Raw genomic sequence first — 14832 nt, 5'->3', positions numbered from 1 at the left:
GGATTTTCAGCCTCCATTACACAGAAACTTGTAAGCAAACTCATCACCTGCAAACTATAGCTGCTGTCAAAAACATTCATTCTCTAACCAGATTCTGCCTAACTATCTTCTCTCAGAGGAGGGAGTCCTTTCTTCAACTGAGCTCTTAGAAAAAGTGGTGTCCCCATTATACCTTTTCTCAGACAACTGCCCCACTCCTCTTCTGCATGTTACCAATTTCCTCAGTTCTGCCATGTAACTCTCTTGTACAAGCACCCCCTACCTATTCCAGCCAAAATAAAATGTATTAGCAAAGGCTGTTTAAAAATATCAAGGAACATTTATTCATACTTGCTGTATGAATGCAGCATGGTCCACCAGTACAAGAAGACAATGTACAGTACAGTCCAGAGTCCCCCTCCTGTATGGCATAGGTCTGTTGCTATTATGTAAAGCTTAAGTATTGGCCTTTGGACTGAGCTGAGTAAAACTTGTTGGAACTAGATGATCTTTAAGGTCCCTTCCAACCCAAACCATTCTATGATTCTATGAAAAATGCTAGTCAGTATCTTTCCACTGAAATTAAAGTTTCTGATTTCTCTGGTACAGAGAGAGTTTCTTTCAATATGGTGGATCAACAAGAATGCTTTGAAATAACTACACTTTCTAATACATCAAACGCTTAGATGAATTTCCTTTTAATTTGGAAACTGTGTTGTTCAGGGTCTCTCCCAACTACTTCCATCTACAGCAGGTAGCTATTTTTCCTCTTTCAGCCACACAGAAAGAATAACACAATCCCAAACCACATTTTAAAGCCAAATTGCAGTTTGTCCAGGGATTGTAACACCTCTTGTTTTACTCTTCCATTTCCAGGCGTTGAAGCTTCCTTCCTTGTATACTGCATTTCTTCTCGGTTTTGAATAATGGTTATCTAATCTTCCCGATCATACAATGGCCATTTCATTTTTCTCTCCTATTCAGCTATGGTCTGCCATATATCCACACTTTCGTTAATGAGAAGACTACTTTGGGTCATCAAAACTAAAAATCTTTGCACCTGTTGAAGGTTTCTTTCTTCTGATCACAGTTCTGAAAAATAAAGGCCAGCAGTGGCTGAATTAAATTCAGTATCTTACATGAAGTTTGCCATTATGTGGAAGGATTTCTGAAGTAATCTGTAGACACCAAGTACTCAGATGCCATTTAAGAGGTAAAAACCAGCTGGAATGAGATTAAAACCACATGGCAACATCTACATGACTAGATCTAGAAATACTTCTGATTTCTCAAATTCAAGAACTTATTATGGCTGTATCTTTACTCCATTATAGGATAAAATCCAGACAAGATTCCTATCTTCACCTTTTATTACATGCTCTGGATTGTCATGAGGGGAAAGCTGGACATGTATTTGGTATATACAGTACACTGTATGGCTGTCTTTTCCAGGTGGACTATTAAGGTGCCAGATTTGCAAGGGTACAATGTGATATTTTCCAACTAGTGAGTGGCAAGCGCATCACATAAAACCTATAGGTCTTTGGAGCATGGTGAGATTATATTGTCACTCAGCAAAAATATCTTTAGAAAAACACAGCATTCATAGATGAAAGTGCCCTTACTAGAATGTGTAAACAGCTGAAGGTTTAAATCCATTCCAAAACTTTCCTTAACTTTGGCATACGTTTTGCTAAAAAGATCATTGCCTCCTTAATGAAACTGAATCCAAACATTCAGACCAAAAGTTCAAAGTATTGTTCATATCTGAGGATCTGCATACTGTTGCTACCTGACAATAATGAAAAAGTACATTTATTCTCTTGTCGTGGTTTAAACCCAGCTGGCAAATAAGTACCACGCAGCCACTCATTCAGTCCCCACCTTTGTCCCACAGGATGGGGAGGAAAATTGGGGAAAACAGGTAAAACTTGAGGGTTGAGATAAGAATAATTTAATAATTTAAATAAAATAAAATACTATAATAATTACAACAAGAATTGCAATGAAAAGAAGAGAGAGGCAGAGGAATAAAACGTAAAAGGGGGGAGGGTGGGGAAGCAATGCACACAACACAATTATTCACCACCTGCTGACCAATGCCCAGCCAGTCCCCAAGTACCAATTGCCAGGCCCCAGCCAAGTCCACCGCTTCCCCTCCTGCCCCCGCCCCCCCCCCCCCTCCAGTTTATATAGTGAGCATGACATTCTGTGGTATGGAATACCCCTCTGGCTAGTTCAAGTCAGCTCTCCTGGCTGTGTACACACACACACACACACACACATTTCCCGTGCCCCTCCAGCCTCCAGCCCTCTTTCTAGCAGGGCCTAAGAAACTGAAAAGTCCTTGACTTAATATAAATGTTACTTGGCAACAATTAAAAACATCAATTTATTATCAGCATTATTCTCATACTAAATTCAAAACACAGCACAGTACCAGCTACTAAGAAGAAAATTAACTCTATCCCAGCTGAAACCAGGACATGACTCTGTTAATGTTCCTTGCTGCTCCAATTTTTCCAAGAACAATATATTTTACAGATGCTACATTATTCCTTCCACACTTCCCCCCAGAAAAAGTTTTTTTTTAAAAGATAATCACTCCCACTGCCTGTCTAGAGGGGTGACATTTATTGAAGTTAAAGGATTCTTAAAGGATAACCATAGGGTGGTAGTGGGGCCTATCACTTCCAAGGAGAAAATGTTAAAAAATAGACTTCCATCAAATAAAAGGCTTAGACAATAGGAAACAGAAAAAGAATGGGTTAAGACTGTAATATGTTCTTATTATGTTTACACAAGAAAACCTGAGAATTTCCCTCATTTCTATATCTGGATATACGCACAGCTATATCTTGGATCTACACAGAACCTAATTCTGGACACACAACATTGCTTTTGCACACTGCAGACAGATGCTCAGCTATCAAAAGAGGAGTGACCTTTGCTCCTCTACCCCCTTCCTAATGTAGCAGGCAAGTCTTGGCAATAGCCACTTCCTTGCCCTGAGGGAAATGTAAGTAGGGAAAGCCAGTCTTCATGCTGCTCAATTAAAAGAGTAGAAGCACCTCATACCTCCCTTATTTCTTTTGGTCACAGTGCAGCTGCTATTACTGGGAACACACCAGGCTGATACAATCCTTGTAAAAAACTGAAAGATGGTGCCTCCACCACAGCATGGTACAACAATGAAATTTCTGTATAAAATGCAGAAGCAAAATTGGAGCTTTTCTTGGCCATAATTGAGCTAGTTCACACCATTCTTACTTCTGGAGTAGACACTTTCCTAACAGTAATGTTTCCTGATAGTCTCAATAAGTGATTGTAGAAGATGTCAGAACAAGATTGGGCTTAATGGGTGTTGAAGGACATTCGGTGATGACCCTTAAAAGCACCCAAAACAAGTATTGTCATGGCCCTCACCTCCACAGTGTGCTCTTCTTTTTCTCCCTCTTCTTACAGCCATGGTTAAGTCTGGGAAGCATCTCTAATTGCCAAATTAGATCAGGAGTGTCACATTAAGGGGGAGGGGTTTCCCCAAACCCTTTATGTTCAACTAGTCTGTCAACATGCCAGGAAAGACAAGACCCTTGTACCCAGCCAGCCTGTCAGAGCTCGCTACAGAGACTCCATGGGGCAGCACACTGCATTGGAGGGTGATTCACCCGTTCTGTTCAGGGATTCCCGGTGACAGACGCAACGACCAAATCAATTATTCGAGTTCCCGGAAACACACAAAACAGATCTCAGCTGAGAAATTTTATTATACAGATTTGTAACAGATTAAGGTTCGAGTTTGCCATTGATAGTACACTGACTGCAAGAACAAGCATAGAATGGTATACAAAGTCTAATCACTGATAAAAGCCAGCTGGGGTAAATCATTAAGCACACATAGAATATAGTATAGCTCTTACCCAAGAGGCCTCCCTGTGGGGGAGAAGACAGGTCTGGCCCATCGGTCAGTCCCAACAGTTACAGTGGAGACTTCCCTAACTTCTTCCTAACTTATTTTTGTATTATTTCTTTACTTTTAGGTGGAGCTTGAGTGACTCCAGTCATAACATCATTTGTTACTGATAGGTGTAAAATTCTCTCACTTTACCTTTAAAGGTACAGTCAATAAAAACGTAAAGCGCACTTTCAGTGAGGGGTGGTCTTACCTTGGAGGTGGGTAGCTTTGAGATGGAGGTGTGCTTTGGTATTACAAAGAGATTATAATGAGCAAAGTTCATCCAAGGAACCAGTTGCTGGTTCAACAGCCGACACCTTCCCCTACCTTCCCTGCTGGACAGCTGCTACGTGGTTTTATCAGTACATGGTACCAGCAAGTTCCCCTCCCTGCAGGGAGTACGACAGGGCCTGGCCGCGGTGCCTTCACCCCAGACCCCCCCACACCCCCAGTTCAGTTCCCCTCAGCATGTGCTGAGGCTGCAGGTTCTGCTGCCTGGGGAACTACTGGGCAGCAGATACTGTGCACACCAGCTGCACTCCATCCTGACAGTAGCAGCTGCAGTTTTACCCTAAAATTTCTTTAATATTATGCTATAACTTTGGTAATTTTTTTTCCACAAGAGGCTGTGACTAAAGCACCACACAGAGAATTCTGGTTTCTCGCTCACATAGAGCTAAGTGGAGTCTGACTGAAAAAATAAGTTTTTGTCTATCCTCTGGTCAAAACTCTCAGCAAGGGCTAAATTGGTTACCAATTTTGTTGGGATTTAACTTCTCTCTTTAAAATTTCCTGGGGTTGCTTAGAAATATGTTCTCAGTAACCTTTTCTTTGATAGAAATATCTTTCCTGCTCTAACCCTTTCATGGAAAATCTCTTTCCATTTCAATCCTTACTGTGCTGCTTAAAAAAGAAATAACTTTTATAACAATCTTCAAAATATTTTTTTGCCTTCTCCTACATTAGTATCAGAGGCTAAGATATCTTTCAGCCTGTTCCCCTTTCAAAGATTTTGCCTTCACAAATGCACATGGGCCTAATTAAAGCCCTTGGCCAGAATATTTCTGATGGAAGAAAGTTCACATTTAAAAGATTATATTATTGCAATGCATCTCATAAAAGAGTCCAGAGATAACAGTAATATCCCAACAGTGAATATTCTTGTTCTTGAAGAGTAAGACCACTGGAAGATTTCCCCTGTATTGGGGGTAAAATTTTTGGAGGATTGAAGTTAACCTAAATTTGAGCTGAAAAGCAACAGCTCCCTCTGTCACAAGAGGATCCTTCACTGTCATTCACTTTATCCTGCTATTTACTCCCTCAGGGAAGGACACAACATTGTCTCATAATGCAGTGTAGTACTTTGTGTGTAACCATCTATAACTTGTGGTGACATAACTGAGATCCTGCCATTCAGCAACCCCTTGTAGCACCTGCCTTCCTCTGTGACATGCTGCAGTGATTGATGGTGCTCTGCTGCACTATGGCTATTTGTTCTAGAGTTATAAACATTGCTATACTGTACCTAAACAGCCTCTGTCCTGCACAACCCTGTCTTAACAATTCCAGCCCATTAAAGGATTAGTGTTTCCCTAAACATGTGGGTCATTAACCCTAATGAGGTACTAGTTGAACTTATAGTCACCAGTTTCCCCCAGAAATATCGGTTCATTCATTTATAAATCTAGATGAAGAAATGCCTGCTTAGTAAACCGTATGGTTACATCTATTATGCAGCTAAGTTCCCTGCACAGACAGATTGAAAAGTGAAACAAATAACCAATGATGTCTTTGCAGAAAATATCTAGTTACAGGTCTGTGCAAGTTCCAGTGTCAATGGGTACTTTGCACCTCCTGCTTATGAATGCAAACTGAGACAATACCTCTCCTGAGTGCTCCATAGATCTTGCTCTGTGATTTACATGACATGACACTGCAATTTCTCCACTTGCCCATATTATTTAGCTTGGCAATACTCACAGCCTGTGGTTTTTTGGTTGGTTTTTCCCCTTCCATTTTACTCATATTCTGGCTTTATTTGGCTTATGCTACACCCTCCTTTCAGTTTTTAGGATAACACGTTACCTACCAATCACTGTCAGGATGACCTGGGGCTTTTCCAGACCACCTACCTTTCATTCTGATTTTACAAGTGTCTCTCCTAATGCTAATCCTCTTAATTTCTGTTACCAAATACTAGGGGGTGACAGTAATCCTGTGTGCGCTAGTTACTCAGACTCCAATATCATTCTGATCACTACATTTATTAGTAGATATTCTTTAGCAGATCACTACTTCACTATCTCTTACCCCCTCTTTTTGATCATTTAATTATCTTTAAGGATATTCAGTATCACTACCCCTTGCCTCTCCAGCCCAGAGGTCCAATGCTATATTTTTCAGCTCAGGCCAATAGACTACCAGATACCAGCTTCCCTACCTGAGTTGTATTGACCATAAATGCTTTTGGATAACAAGGTTTTGCCAATTATATCCTCTGTGTAAAGATTTTGGCTGCCATTTCTGTGATACTGAACAGTCAGACTTTTTCCAGAGGCTGCTGGCATTTCTTACTATGTATTTGCAGATTATTTTCAACTTTTTTCTTCAGTCTTATATTTAGCTTTGGTTAAATACGTTAGCACTATGTAACATATGCTGTCAGACTCATAACAAAGAGAAAAACTTAAAGGAAGAACTGCATTTACTTTTTTGAGGTAGGTTTATTTTTCGAAGTGACAGCTGGTCACTGTTACCAGGTTTTAGATGTCTGGGAACCACCTGTTTAACTTCTAATCATTACGAGACACTCCAACTCCATTTTGATGGTTTTACAAATGACTTTTTTGTTCCTATCAGATAATTCTGGATATACAGGATAAATCTGTCAGAATCCCCCTCACATAACATCTTGACATGCTTTTTATATCTTCCAACCAGAAAGTCTCCAGCAAAACCCTATTTTTGCCTTAATTTTTAACTCACATTAATTTTTGAGGAGACACTGAACTATTTCATCAGCAACAGTTAGTATAAGCTTCTGCATCCCTGCCCACCAGGAATGGGAATTAGACTACAAGCTTGATTTACATAACTGAATAACGATGACTTATGGACCTTAGTGACCTGACTCAGACTTCAATGAACTAGATATGAAAGACACAGCACAGAACAATTTCCCTACATCACACTTATTCTACTTCTACTCTATTGAAAATTTATTAACTAATTCACCAGCTTGCTCAGAAGTTCAACAGACTAAAGTTCAAATGCTGTGCATTTTCAATTATTTACCATGTGTATGTGCTCCCCATCTAATTGCAAACTTCCTCTCTGCAGACCACAGGCAGTTTTGGAGTGTTGCTGTGTATCTGGATGCTTCAGTTCCTTCCACACAAGAGAATTAGCACACTCGCATCATGGAGACTGAAAGACCCCCTATAGGTGGCACTGCTCTAAGGACACTGATTAAAAAATAACAAAGTGCTGTGACAGCAATGAATCCAGCTAATTAATTCTAGTACTCAATATAAAGAGAGTCTGGGCTACTCATTTATACTTCAAACCTCCTTTATTTGGGTTTACTACTGCTGTTTATTAAAGAGTTTAAATAAATGACCCATAGTTTGTACTTTAGAATATCCCCTGAGAACTTTATCAGGCAACCATGTGTCCTCTTTCTAGGCTTCTTGCTCCCGGTTCAGTTACTACATGCACATATGCCTACTGCCTGCATAACTACACGCCTAGTCCCCCAGTGGACTAGGGCACACGGTAAAAGATGTCAATGTTAAACCAGTAATCCATTGTATTATTGCAGCTCCAGCTGCATCAGATTCAAAGGGTTGACAGTTCTAATGGATGATTCCATTCTTTGACATGCTTCATGTAGGTATGTGGTTCCAGCTAAGTTTGAAAAAGTTAGTTCTTCAAAATTATTATTTTTTTAATACAAAACACTCACAAATGTCCTCCATGGCCCCCAAAACATTTGAACATATGAAAATGAACATTGATATGGCTGTGCAAGTCCTAGTGAGTGATCTATTGCTTGAAAAAAACATCCTCAAATATATTCCCCTGCTGTTGATGTTAAATACAATCTTTTCAAAGCAGCTAATTTGCCAGTGATTCACTGAGGAAAACCCTCATTATTGGTTAGCTGCAGAATAGCTGTTCCCTTGAGACTTCTCCCTCAAGGATTTCTGCATCCTGAAGCTAGTGTCATTTTCCAATAGCATATGAAGGTCAATCCTATTAGAAAGATTTTGTTTCATTCTGGTAGTCAGGGTAGCACTTTTACAGGCTGACGATCAACTGATAATCAGTCTATGAGACACTATTTTGAGTAATGAAGAATTTCTTCGGTGTCTGGGTTCCAAATTTTAATAAGGCTAGCAGATACTTTGGTGTTTATCACAGTCAAACACCAACCAAAACTGTTATGTTAATCAACTTGTTTTGAAGATAACAGATTTGTCTACCTGGTTGATACAAGATTTTAAGCTTTCAGAGCTATGTTCTGAAGAAGATAAAATGATGGAAGAGTGGCCAGCATCCATTTACTGGATGATTATCCTCCATGGAAAACATCTCTGTGTCCACAGAAAGGGGTCTTTTGCATTCTCGCCTGAATCTAAACTTAGACTCAGCAATTAAGCAATAGAATCTTACTTAAACTCATCAGACATTAAATGACAGAGGATGCAAGTGCCCTATTTGATAAAATAATTTCTATATATTGCAGTTCAGTTTGACTCTAAAAGTAGTTTGTGAGTAGCAGAGAAGCAGTGAGAACTGAAACGGTTGTCAGGGATTTTGAACAGATGAATAAAACTTTTGTGTATCCATGTCTGACACTGAGCTGCTTTGCTAAGAGACTCCAGTGTTTCCTGTGTCAGAAACAAAGAAAGGAATAATACAGGGCTATTACCTCCTCCCTTCCTGTTATCTCACTAGGCAGAGGTTCCAGCTCAGTATTTCCCAAATTTTGTGGAACTTAACTAATTCAGAGACTAATGTAAGTTTACAAACACTGTGATCAGATGAACAATTATCACAGCAGAAGCCTGGAAACAAGATTACAGTTACCATCTATTCCATGAAAGTGTCCATGGACATGTTCTGCTCCTACAATGAATATCCAGCAACCTACTCCAATCCCCTATGAGGAGACATAAGCTGGGACTCCACGTCACATTCCGTCAGAAGTGGAAGTCAAAACTATGGAACTACTCAGCAGAACAAAATAATCAGCAGGAAGGTAAAACTTAGTTAGCCAAGCTGAGGTAGGAAAGACATTTAATGTGCCTTATTGAGACTTCAGATAAAGCAAACAAGGATTTCTTCCAGAGAGCTGTCTGTGATGGCTTATTTTTTAGGGCTGAATTTGTGTTGGTCTTCGGGCTGTGTGATGCACAAGCCTCCATCCCTCTCAGACTGTTGACCACTACAGTTCTAGCTGTGCAAATAGATGATGGTACCTTCATCAGGAGCAGGTAATTCTGTAATAACTCCAAATAAATGACCACAAAATAACACTATATTTTAGAAAGACATACAATGTCTGTGTCCCCATTCAGAACAGCTATAGAAGTTTCATTTAGCCATCACTGAAGGGCAACTAGAACTGAGTGAAACATAATCATTGCTTTAAAGCATTACAGCAACATTACACAACAGTCAGTCAGAGGAAGCAAAAGAGATCTTTTATAATTGATCTTACTGGTAAATATGTAGGTAATTCCCTTTTGACTGAGTTAGGGATACAAATACTTGGCATTATTATTTTGGAAATAAAATATGTCTTGAAACATTATTGTTTATGAACATTCAAAAATGCACTACTGGACTTCAAGATAAGGCTTTCAGCAGTTTGCCTCTAGTATTTACTGGAGTATGCATGTGGCAAGTAGTTAGTCAAAGGCTGTCTTCTTGCACAGAATTTAAGGCCACAGAATCATCTAGCCAGGAATACTAAGGGGGATTAATAGTTAATTCTTGAGCTTGATATGTTCAGTGCCCAAGCACTTTGGTTAGACTAAGGACTGGATTTATGTAAAAGCCGGCAGATACTGGAATGAAACCTGGTGTTCTGTGTAGAAGTTGCATTGATCTTGACCAGGAGACCATTGCATTATTTAGGAATTAGAGATCCACGCAGCAGTTAACCTAAGTAGGTCTGGGCCTGTGCTGTGCTACACAGTGTGGCCATCAGGCCTGCACTGTGGTGGCCGCAGATTAACTTCAGCCAGTTCATTGTAACAAAAAAAGCCTGTGGGCAGGTCACACTTGGCACTGGCACTTACACTACTTGTGTGGCCTTGGCTTTATCAAAAAGTTCTCATGTGAACATCCTTTAGGAATGTGTTTTCTTGTAAAAAGATGTTCTGTTATCTTTAATGACCAAAAAGGAAAGGTTCCCTCCACAGATAGGATCTGTTCTGCACAGCATGCCATGGAAAAATCTATCTGGCCTCCATCTGAGGCTTCATGAATGTGAGGTGCCCAGCATCTGAAGGCAGTTAAGACTTGCTGACTACATTCCTTTTCTTATCTTGTTTTATTAAAGCAGTTACCTTATTAAGACTTTTGTTGCTGGTCTTTTCTTACTGAGATCCAGAAAGAACTCTGTACCATCTCCCTCATCTCACCCCACCTCACCAGCCCCGATGGTGCAGAACAGAAGCATCCTGTACAGTTCAAGGGAAGAGATGGACAATTGCAATGATAAAGCTGGGATAATTATTTTGCATTGTTTTATTATTTTTATGGGCCAGCTGTAGTAATCCTTGCTGAGTGTGCAAGGATTTGAAGGTAAGAACTAAGCCACCAACAGGTACTCAAATCTATTCCAATGACACAGAGCTGATTAAGATAGTATGCTTCCAGATGATACCAGCTTTTAAGCTCTCCCTCCTCTTCTTAAGGAGAAGAGCTCCAAGAGCCAATAAGTCTTTGCAACCAGATGTCGAGGGCACGATTCCATTTCAAAGTGTCTGCCAACAGCCATTGCTGTCCTCTCTCTAGTCTCTAGCTGTCACCAGAGACTGCTGTCTCAAGGAACTGCAGTCAAGGTACTAAACTCCACCCAAAATAAAAATACCACATCATCTATGTTCACCTATATATGATATGAAAAGCTACATCACAGGGCTCTGCATGTATATACCATGTGAGAATGTCACAGAGTATTTCAGTAGAGAATAACAGTTGGCATGATCCTGCTAAAGGGGGTGTGAGCAATCCCATACTCTCCTGGAAGTCAAGAAGGGATTGAACAGTGTCACAGCACCTAGGGCCGAAGGAAATCCCTAACGGCTACACCAGGGCCTTAACTTGCGTCACCTTAGGCAACCCTCAGCACTGAGATGAGACCTGTTTTCAGGTTGAAACACAGAGCAGTAACAGCATGTGCTCTACTTTATGTGTGTGTGCAAGAAAAATAATTTTTCAGACACACCTACCTGCTGGGACTTCTGTAATATTTGTTACAGATTTCAACTCGTCGTTCTAGTTTGATTTTTTAAGACATAAACATGCAAATGACCATGAAGTACCTCTGATTGCATGACAGTTAGGAAAGTCCCAAACTAAACTTGTTTCACAGAGTTGATTCAGCACTGTATTGGGTGTCTGCCCCATTGGGGGCTGCAGGGCCCTGTGAGGAGCGACTGGGGCTGCCCCAGGCCGGGCACAGCCGGTTCCCACCGGTTCCCGCCGGCTCCAACCACCCCTGTAGGGCACGGCCAGGCCCCGCAGCCTTGTGAGGTGGTGGAGCCTCGGGAGATGCATGTGTGAGAAAGGAGTGAGGAAAAAAGTGTGAGAAACAGCCCTGCAAACACCAGGGTCAGAGGAGGAGGAGGAGGAGAGTGTGCTCCGTGGCTGAGCAGGTATTCACACTGCAACAGGAGAGTGTCAGAACCACTCGGCAGTAGGTAGAGGAGTCAGGAGTGAAGCTGAGCCTGGCAAAGGAGGAAGGAAATATGTTGGTTTAATGTTAGCCTTTCTGTTTCCCTCTAATCAATCACTAATTAAATATTTATTTTTATTGATAAGAAATACTTTTTTGTTGGTTGTTGGTTTTCCATTTTGTTGGAAACAAAACAAAAAGCAGAAATTCTTCATTACTCAAAATAGTGTCTCATAGACTGATTATCAGTTGATCGTCAGCCTGTAAAAGTGCCACCCTAACTACCAGAATGAAAAAAAAAAAGTTGGTTTTCCCCAAGTAGAATCTGCTTTGCCAGTGATGGTAGAAGGTAAAAGATCTCCTTGTCTTCCTCTCAAGCCAGGACCGTTCCCATTCATGTATCCCCAGTTTCCCCCCACCATTCCACTGAGGGGGTGCGAGTACGTGGGCGGGAGTCTGGCTGCTGACCAAGGCCAGCCACCACAATGGCAAAGGCTCAGCCAGGCTGTATTTTAACACATAGTCCCATTACACTTAATCTGAAAAGAAGTTGTCATATGCATGCCCACAACAGGGCATTGGCAAAGAGCGACATCCTGTAGGTCCATACAAAGCTTATTTGGTTCTGACTCCCATTTTTGTACAGAGGTGGAAACAAGTCACACTACTTAGAACACTCACTGAAGAGATTTTTCCTGTTTCTCATACCATTCTGAACAGTTGGTACGTTCTGACATGGATGGCCCTGCCCCATATCTATCGCACAGACACAGGGTCCCCCCATGTTTACCAGCCTTCTCTCCATTATTCCCCTCTGTCCAAACTGCGCACTTTGTACCCAGCTTAACCTCTTCTCTTGTGAACAGACCAGTTGTTGGTTATGAGCTCTATGAAGTATACTTTGAATGTTGCTTTGGCAAAATCCTTATATAAGCACAAATGCTAAACGGTGCTTCAGCAAGATGTTCACTATGTGTGCCACTTTTTTTCTCCCCTCCACATTTTGTCCTAATAGAAATAACCATTGCATTTTTTACCTTAATGAATGGATTAAAAAAACAACCCAGCAGGTTTTATCCAAGTTATGGTGTTGTCACCCAAGTTAGCAGGATCACTTCCAAACACATAAAGTATTCCATAATAGGAGGATTCTGTTCTTACAGATACAGTTTTTTCATCCCTAACTCATCCACACTCTTACCTATAATCAAGATCTCGTGCTTTATGTCTCCTTGCTAAGAAATTAGGTCTGTGAGTATCTGAGAGAAAGGATGAGAGAGTTTTAAAGTGCTTGATACTTGCCAAGTTCTAGGCATAAATTAAACTCCAATTTCAAAAAGAAATTCCATTGGCAGAATAAAATATTAGCACAATCTAGCTTGTGTTGATATGCAGCCATGTAAATTCAAATAGAGAAATGAGTAACAGTTTAAGCTATCATCTGAGGTATTCTGTTGGTTTCCTAGTCACTTTGGAGAAGAATTTATCTTAAAGAAGCACAAAGTATTCTATATTCACAATATGTAATGGGAGAAGCAGATTTCAGTAAATAATATCATTTATAGGTGATAATAACTTTAAAATCTGGTTTCCCGGAAGGTGTGTAATGTTTCTGCTTCTTGTTTGATAGATGCAACTGCAGCTAAATTACTTCACAAATATATATGCAGGAGCCACAGTCACTAATTGGAAGTTGAAAGCATCCGACACTCCACTAGCCCTATCCTATTTCTGTACTGAGTAATAGGATTATTGAAAACTCTGTCCTTATGTATTGTGTTCAAGGAGAAAAGCACTGAAAAATCCAAAGGCTTAATTTAGGCACCGTTAGAAATATATTGCAATTATTGGACTATTCTATGCAGATAAGTAAATTGAGCTACTAAGCAGGGAGTAACAAACAGCATATATAGAAAAAAAAAAAGAAAACAGGATAACCTTTACATTCATCTCACTAGATGGCATGTACTTTTCATTACTGCTTATATACATTTTGGTTCATAAAATTCAACAGTAAAAGGTGCACATAAAGCATATATAGCATTCGCAATTCAGGTTACTAGAATAGGCTGCTTAATGGAGACATATTAATACGAGCTATTTCCTTCATGGATGTCCCTGAAATAGAATAGTTCATGAATCACTTCCAGCTACATTTGCAAGTTGAGCAAAAGTAATAGACTCTTAAAGGTCAACATGTTAGTTGGATAAACATGTCCAGTTCACTTGCTAACAAGATGCTTTAAATTTCATCAAACTAGAGAATTACTTTCTTTAAAGAAGAGATGCTGGGTGGTCATCTGTCCCACTATTTTCATTCATAGATGCTTACAAAGTAGGCTGTTTGGACCATAGCTTTGATATTACTTGCTCCTAGGAAAAAGTAGGAAGGCTTCCTTGATTCTCATATGCAAGAAAAAGCGTACTTTTGTATATATGCAAAATTTGCTTCTGCTCGCTCTAAAGGATTTGAAGACTCAGTGAAAAGCTATTTACAAGCTCTGTGAAATAAGTCCATTTGAATGCTAAGGTCAAAGTCAAGTATATTTAATCTTCAGCCTTTTTTTCTGAGTTGCAATCAGCTATTCAGCCCAACTGCAGATAGTCTCACTTATCCAAAGATTGCCTAACTTGGTTTTTCTTCTAGCATTTCACACCCATATCATGAAGGATAGTTGTTCTTATGAACAGTTAAGTAACTATTGAAATTGATCTAATTTCCTCTCAAAGGGAAACAATTTTTCATTTTATGTCATCCTGTTTTCAGAATTTCTCTAAATAGAGATGAATATTTAAATATTTTTATACTTTTGAAAATCACACTGAGATACGAATGCTATAGAAATGCAAAACAACCTTAGATCTCTTCATTTTCCCAGGGACTGACTTTCTGCTTCAGCAGTTGTAAATCATGTCACAAAGTTAAGGAAGTTTGTTTGTTCGTTTTATACATAGGCATAGATTACTTGGTATGCATCTACATTTA

This window comes from Falco rusticolus, chromosome 6 (assembly GCF_015220075.1).
Source record: "Falco rusticolus isolate bFalRus1 chromosome 6, bFalRus1.pri, whole genome shotgun sequence".
NCBI lineage: Eukaryota > Metazoa > Chordata > Aves > Falconiformes > Falconidae > Falco > Falco rusticolus.
This window is presented reverse-complemented; position numbering follows the sequence as displayed.